We start from the raw sequence: 7,500 nt of genomic DNA on the forward strand, positions 1-7,500 counted from the left end.
CTCAGTGTGTGTGTGTGTGTGTGTGTGTGTTTCTCAGTGTGTGTGTGTGTGTGTGTGTGTGTGTGTTTCTCAGTGTGTGTGTGTGTGTGTTTCTCAGTGTGTGTGTGTGTGTGTGTGTGTGTGTGTGTGTGTTTCTCAGTGTGTGTGTGTGTTTCTCAGTGTGTGTGTGTGTGTGTGTGTGTGTGTGTTTGTGTGTGTGTTTCTCAGTGTGTGTGTGTGTGTGTGTGTGTGTGTGTGTGTGTGTGTGTGTGTGTGTGTGTGTGTGTGTGTGTGTGTGTGTGTGTGTGTGTGTTTCTCAGTGCGTATTCTCCCTCTCTCTTTCATGTTACAGCTGTATAAATAGAATACATATTATTCAGAATTTCTCCTGTGATCAACTAGTTAATAATGAAAGCAGAACACACATACACACTAACACACATATTATACTAGAGGTCGACCGGTTAATCGCCGATTTCAAGTTTTCATAACAATCGGAAATCGGTATTTTTGGACTCCGATTTGGCCGTTTTAAATTTTTTTAATTTAATTAAAATTTTTTAAATACCTTTATTTAACTAGGCAAGTCAGTTAAGAACAAATTCTTATTTACAATGACGGCCTAGGAAGAGTGGGTTAACTGCCTTGTTCAGGGGCAGAACGACAGATTTCTTACCTTGTCAGCTCAGGGATTCAATCTTGCAACCTTACGGTTAACTAGTCCAACGCTCTAACCACCTGCTTTACATTGCACACCACGAGGTTACGCGAATGCAGTAAGAAGCCAAGGTAAGTTGCTAGCTAGCATTAAACGTATCTTATAAAAAACAATCAATCATAATCACTAGTTAACTACACTTGGTTGATGATATTACTAGTTTATCTAGCCTGTCCTGCGTTGCATATAATCGCTTAGGTACACGTTGCTCCAACCATAAACATCAATGCCTTTCTTAAAATCAATACACAAGTATATATTTTTAAACCTGCATATTTAGTTAATATTGCCTGCTAACATGAATTTCTTTTAACTAGGGAAAATGTGTCACTTCTCTTGCAAACAGAGTCAGGGTATATGTAGCAGTTTGGGCCGCCTGGCTCGTTGCGAACTGTGAAGACTTTCTTCCTAACAAAGACACCCGACTTCACCAAATGGGGATGATTTAACAAAAGCGCATTTGCGAAAAAAGCACAATCGTTGCACGACTGTACCTAACCATTAACATCAATGCCTTTCTTAAAATCAATACACAGAAGTATATATCTTTAAACCTGCATATTTAGCTAAAAGAAATCCAGGTTAGCAGGCAATATTAACCAGGTGAAATTGTGTCATTTTGCGTTCATTGCACGCAGTCAGGGTATATGCAATAGTTTGGGCCGCCTGGCTCGTTGCGAACTAATTTGCCAGAATTTTACGTAATAATGACATAACACTGAAGGTTGTGCAATGTAACAAGAATAACTGTCACATCCTGACCAGCAGAGGGAGCAATTGTATTCGTTTTGGTCAGGACGTGGCAGGTTTTTGTGTGTTAAGTGTTGTGTTGGTGATTAGGATTCCCAATTGAAGGCAGGTGTGTTGAGTTGCCTTTGATTGGGAGTCCTATATAGTAGTGTGTGTTTTTCTTTGGGGTTGTGGGTAGTTGTTCTTGCATTGCGTTTTGTGTGCCTGCAAGACTTTCCTGTTGTCGTGTTTATTGTTTTTTCCGGTGGATGCTTTACTCTTTTGAATTAAAATATACACATACCCGCTGCGCCTTGGTCCATTCTTGAAGACAGCTGTTACAATAACGTTTTGTTTTCGAGATGATAGTTTCCCGATTCGACCATATTAATGACCTAAGGCTCGTATTTCTGTGTGTTATTATGTTATAATTAACTCTATGATTTGATAGAGCAGTCTGACTGAGCGATGGTAGGCAGCAGTAGGCTTGTAAGCATTCATTCAAACAGCACTTTCGTGCATTTTGCCAGAAGCCCTTCGCAATGCATTGCGCTGTTTATGACTTCAAGCCTATCAACTCCCAAGATTAGGTTGGTGTAACCGATGTGAAATGGCTAGCTAGTTAGCCGGGTGCACGCTAATAGCGTTTCAAACGTCACTCACTCTGAGACTTGGAGTAGTTGTTTCCCTTCCTCTGCATGGGTAACGCTGCTTCGAGGGTGGCTGTTGTCGATGTGTTCCTGGTTTGAGCCCAGGTAGGAGCGAGGAGAAGGACGGAAGCTATATTGTTACACTGGCAATACTAAATTGCCTATAAGAACATCCAATAGTCAAAGGTATATGAAATACAAATCGTATAGAGAGAAATAGTCCTATAATTCCTATAATAACTACAACCTAAAACATCTTACCTGGGAATATTGAAGACTCATGTTAAAAGGAACCACCAGCTTTCATATGTTCTTATGTTCTGAGCAAGGAACTTAAACGTTAGCTTTTTTACATGGCACATATTGCACTTTTACTTTCTTCTCCAACACTTTGTTTTTGCATTATTTAAAACAAATTGAACATGTTTCATTATTTATTTGAGGCTAAATTGATTTTATTGATGTATTATATTAAGTTAAAATAAGTGTTCATTCAGTATTGTTGTAATTGTCATAATTACAAATAAATAAAAAAAATAGGCCGATTAATCGGCACCAGCTTTTTTTTGGGGTCCTCCAATAATCTCGCATCGGTATCGGCGTTGAAAAATCATAATCGGTCGACCTCTAATATATACACACACATACACACATACACAGACACACACACACGCGCACACACACACACACACACACACACACACACACACACACACACACACACACACACACACACACACACACACACACACACACACACACACACACACACACACACACACACACACACACACACACAATGTCTTATTCGCCTGTGTGTGTCTGCATATGCTTGTAAGCAAGAGATTGTAATTGGAAGTTTCTGTGACCGCTGTCCTTCAACCCCTGGAAACGAACCTGGGATACGGACACACTGAGGCTTTGTTTAAGAGAAGTGAGGACCTCTCTCCTCTCTTCTTCCTCTCTCGTTCCCTCCCCTCCTCTCTCCCCTCTACCTCTCTCTCTCTTCCTTTCTTCCTCTCTCACTTTCTCTCTCCCCCTCTCCCCTCTACCTCTCTCTCTCTCTTTTCCTCTTTTCCTCTCTCACTTTCTCTCTCTCCATCTTCCTCTCTCTCCCTCCCCCCTCTCTCCCCTCTACCTCTCTCTCTTCCTCTCTTTCTCTCTCTCTCTCTTTCTCTCTCTCTCACTCTCTCCCTCCCCTCTATATCTCTCTCTCCCCTCTCTCTCTCTCCTCTACCTCTCTCTCTCTTCCCCTCTCTCTCCTCTCTCCCTCCCCCCCTCTCTGTCCTCTATCTCTCTCTCCTGTAGCTCTCTCTCCTCTACCTCTCTCTCTCTCTCTTCCTCTCTCTTTCTCCCTCCCCCTCTCTCTCCTCTACCTCTCTCTCTTCCTCTCTCTCTCACTCTCTCCCCCTCTCTCCTCTACCTCTCTCTCTTCCTCTCTCTCTCTCCCTCCCCTCTCTCTCTCCTCTACCTCTCTCTCTCTCTTCCTCTCTCACTCTCTCTCTCCCTCCTCCCTCCCTCTCTCACTCCTCTACCTCTCTCTCTCTTCCTCTCTCTCTCTCACTCTCTCTCTTCCTTATCACACAAACGTGTGTGTGTGTGTGTGCCACCCTGGTGGTGAGGTCATGTCGGAAGGTACACTGGCCAGGTTACTGTGTTACTCTAGATGGTGACACACACACACACACACACACACACACACACACACACACACACACACACACACACACACACACACACACACACACACACACACACACACACACACACACACACACACACACACACAGCCTCTAGCTACACTAATTAACAACGATGTGCTCTATACAACAACAACCTCAACATAAAAACATAAAAACACATTTCAATAAAAAGAGGGCATTCTTAATTCTGCCGTTTGGGGAAAATATTTGCCTTGAACCGTTCTGATACAGGATATGCTACACACACACACCACACACACACACACACACACACACACACACACACACACACACACACACACACACACACACACACACACACACACACACACACACACACACACACACACACACACACACACACACACACACACACACACACAAACATACACACATGCACACACTGACACACACACTGGGAGATATTTGTTCAGTCGCTTCCGTGGACTTATTCATCTTTATCACCACCATCATCATCATCATGGATATGGGGAAGAGAGGTGGAAATGCGAAAGAGAGAAGTGGATAAGGGAAAGAGAGAGGTGGAAATGCGAAAGAGAGAAGTGGATAAGGGAAAGAGAGAGGTGGAAATGCGAAAGAGAGAGGTGGATGTGGGAAAGAGAGAGGTGGATGTGGGAAAGAGAGAGAGGTGGATATAATATATAAAATCATTTAATGTAATATATTTCCTTCACATCCCTGTAATTATAACTGGCCTTTGTCTGAACTCTCCCATTAAATGTCCATCAGTGATACTGAGGTTGAGGTTGCTTCCAAAATGCCTCCCTATTCCCTACATAGTGCACTACTTTAGACCAGAGCCCCTATGTGTCGGGAATAGGGTCCCATTTTGGGGAGCATCATGAATAGCAGGCTTTTAACTTAATGAAATGTTCTTATCACTGAGGACAGTTAGTTTAGAATAGAGGATATCTACACAATTACCTTTATCTGAAGAGAGGAGAGAGGAGAGAAGGAGGGAGGGAGGGGAGGGAGAGAGAGGAGGGAGAGGAGAAGAGAGGAGGAGGAGAGGAGGGAAGAGAGGAAGGAGGATAGGAGGGAGGAGAGGAGGGAGGAGAGGAAGGTTGAACTCAGTGTATGTGGGAGTGCTCTAGCATTGGAAAAGCAAACCCGTTAAATTAGCATTTCATCATTATAATCTCATATTCTGACCGCTGTCCTTCAACCCCTGGAAACAAACCTGGGATACGGACACACTGAGGTAGACATGAAGGTAGTGTCTCTATATGAGAGGTTATAACACACTGAGGTAGACATGAAGGTAGTGTCTCTATATCAGAGGTTATAACACACTGAGGTAGACATGAAGGTAGTGTCTCTATATCAGAGGTTGTAACACACTGAGGTAGACATGAAGGTAGTGTCTCTATATGAGAGGTTATAACACACTGAGGTAGACATGAAGGTAGTGTCTCTATATCAGAGGTTGTAACACACTGAGGTAGACATGAAGGTAGTGTCTCTATATGAGAGGTTATAACACACTGAGGTAGACATGAAGGTAGTGTCTCTATATCAGAGGTTATAACACACTGAGGTAGACATAAAGGTAGTGTCTCTATATCAGAGGTTATAACACACTGAGGTAGACATGAAGGTAGTGTCTCTATATCAGAGGTTATAACACACTGAGGTAGACATGAAGGTAGTGTCTCTATATCAGAGGTTATAACACACTGAGGTAGACATAAAGGTAGTGTCTCTATATCAGAGGTTATAACACACTGAGGTAGACATGAAGGTAGTGTCTCTATATCAGAGGTTATAACACACTGAGGTAGACATGAAGGTAGTGTCTCTATATCAGAGGTTATAACACACTGAGGTAGACATGAAGGTAGTGTCTCTATATCAGAGGTTATAACACACTGAGGTAGACATGCAGAATTAGGGACTTTTTCTCCGCTGTATTTCAAGTTTCAAGTTTTATTAGTTGTATGTACTGGTTACGTCCAACGAAATGCTTACTAGCAGATTCCTTCTGGACAATATGCACCAACAATAAGAAACATTAAAAGATCAGAATACGAACATAAAGTAAATGAATGTGTGTGTGTGTGTGTGTGGAGGGGGGGATTGTGTGTGTGTGTGTATGTGTGTGGGGGGGGGGGGTGTGGGTGTGCGTGTGCATGTGTGTGTGTGTGCCTGTGTGTGTGTGTATGTGTGTGTGTGTGTGTGGGGGGGGTGGGTGTGCGTGTGCATGTGTGTGTGTGTGCCTGTGTGTGTGTATGTGTGTGTGTGTGTGTGTGTGTGCCCTAGGAAAATCAGATTAGATTTATTAGGATCCTATTAGCTGTTGCCAATGACGACAGCTCGTGTTACTGGGGTTGGGCTTGTATCAATAGAGACAATACAGACATAAATCTTTACAATTTACATACAGTACCATTCAAAAGTTTGGACACACCTACTCATTCCAGGTTTTTTCTTTATTTTTACATTGTATTATAATGGTGAAAACATCAAATCTATGAAATAGCACATATGGAATCATGTAGTAACCAAAAAAAGTGTCAAACAAATCAAAATATATTTTATATTTGAGATTCATCAAAGTAGCCACCCTTTGCCTTGATGACAGCTTTGCACACTCTTGGCATTCTCTCAACCAGCTTTACCTGGAATGCTTTTCCAACAGTCTTGAAGGAGTTCCCACATATGCTGAGCACTTGTTGGCTGCTTCTATCAGTTACACATGTCAGTACAGACACACTACAAGTAGGTGACATGGGGGAGAGGCGTTGTGCCCTGAGGTGTTGCTTTATTTGTTTTTTGAATCCAGGTTTGCTGTTCACACTATATAAGATGGAAGGGTGTTCAATGCAATCATTCCTCTGCATAATACTGTACGTTTCCTTGAATTTGTTCTGGACCTGGGGATTGTGAAAAGACCACTGGTGGCATGTCTGGTGGGATACGTGTGTGTGTCAGTGCTGTGTGTCGTTGGTCAGTCCAGTGTTCAGCAGTGTGTGTGTCAGTGAACACTCCCCCAGGGAGAGACAGGAGAGAAAGAGAGTGTGTGTGTGTGTGTGTGTGTGTGTGTGTGTGTGTGTGTGTGTGTGTGTGTGTGTGTGTGTGTGGGAGGGTTGTGATGAATGATGCGAGAGAGAGAGGGGGAGAGAGAGGGAGAGAGAAGAAGATGGAGAGTGGTTAGAGTGTTGGACCAGTAACCGGAAGGTTGCAAGATTGAATCCCCGAGCTGACAAGGTAAAGATCTGTCGTTCTGCCTCTGAACAAGGCAGTTAACCCACTGTTCCCCGGTAGGCCGTCGTTGAAAATAAGAATTTGTTCTTAATTGACTTGCCTAGTTAAATAAAGGTTAAATATAGATATAAAAATAAAAAATAAGAGAGAGAAGAAGGGAGAGAGGGATCAGGGATCAAGAGAAGGAAAAGAAGTGAGGGAGTCTTTGATCCTGAGAAGATGGAAGATGAATGAAGTCCTTCAATTAGTACAGTTCTCTCTCTCTCTCCTTCTCCCTCTCTCTCGCTTTCTCCTTCTCCCTTTCTCTCTCCTCTCTCTCCTTCTCCCTCTTCTCTCTGTCATGTATGTTCAACTACACATAAATATCATTAGAATGGGTAAATGAGAGGAAAGCTGGTTTGAACCTCCTGGTTCTCATCTGTAATCCTCCTTCTCTCTCTCCCTCCCTCTATCTCTGTCTCTCTCATTCTCCCTCTCAATTCAATATCCATTTCAA

This window comes from Salmo salar, chromosome ssa12 (assembly GCF_905237065.1).
Source record: "Salmo salar chromosome ssa12, Ssal_v3.1, whole genome shotgun sequence".
NCBI classification, from domain to species: Eukaryota; Metazoa; Chordata; class Actinopteri; order Salmoniformes; family Salmonidae; genus Salmo; species Salmo salar.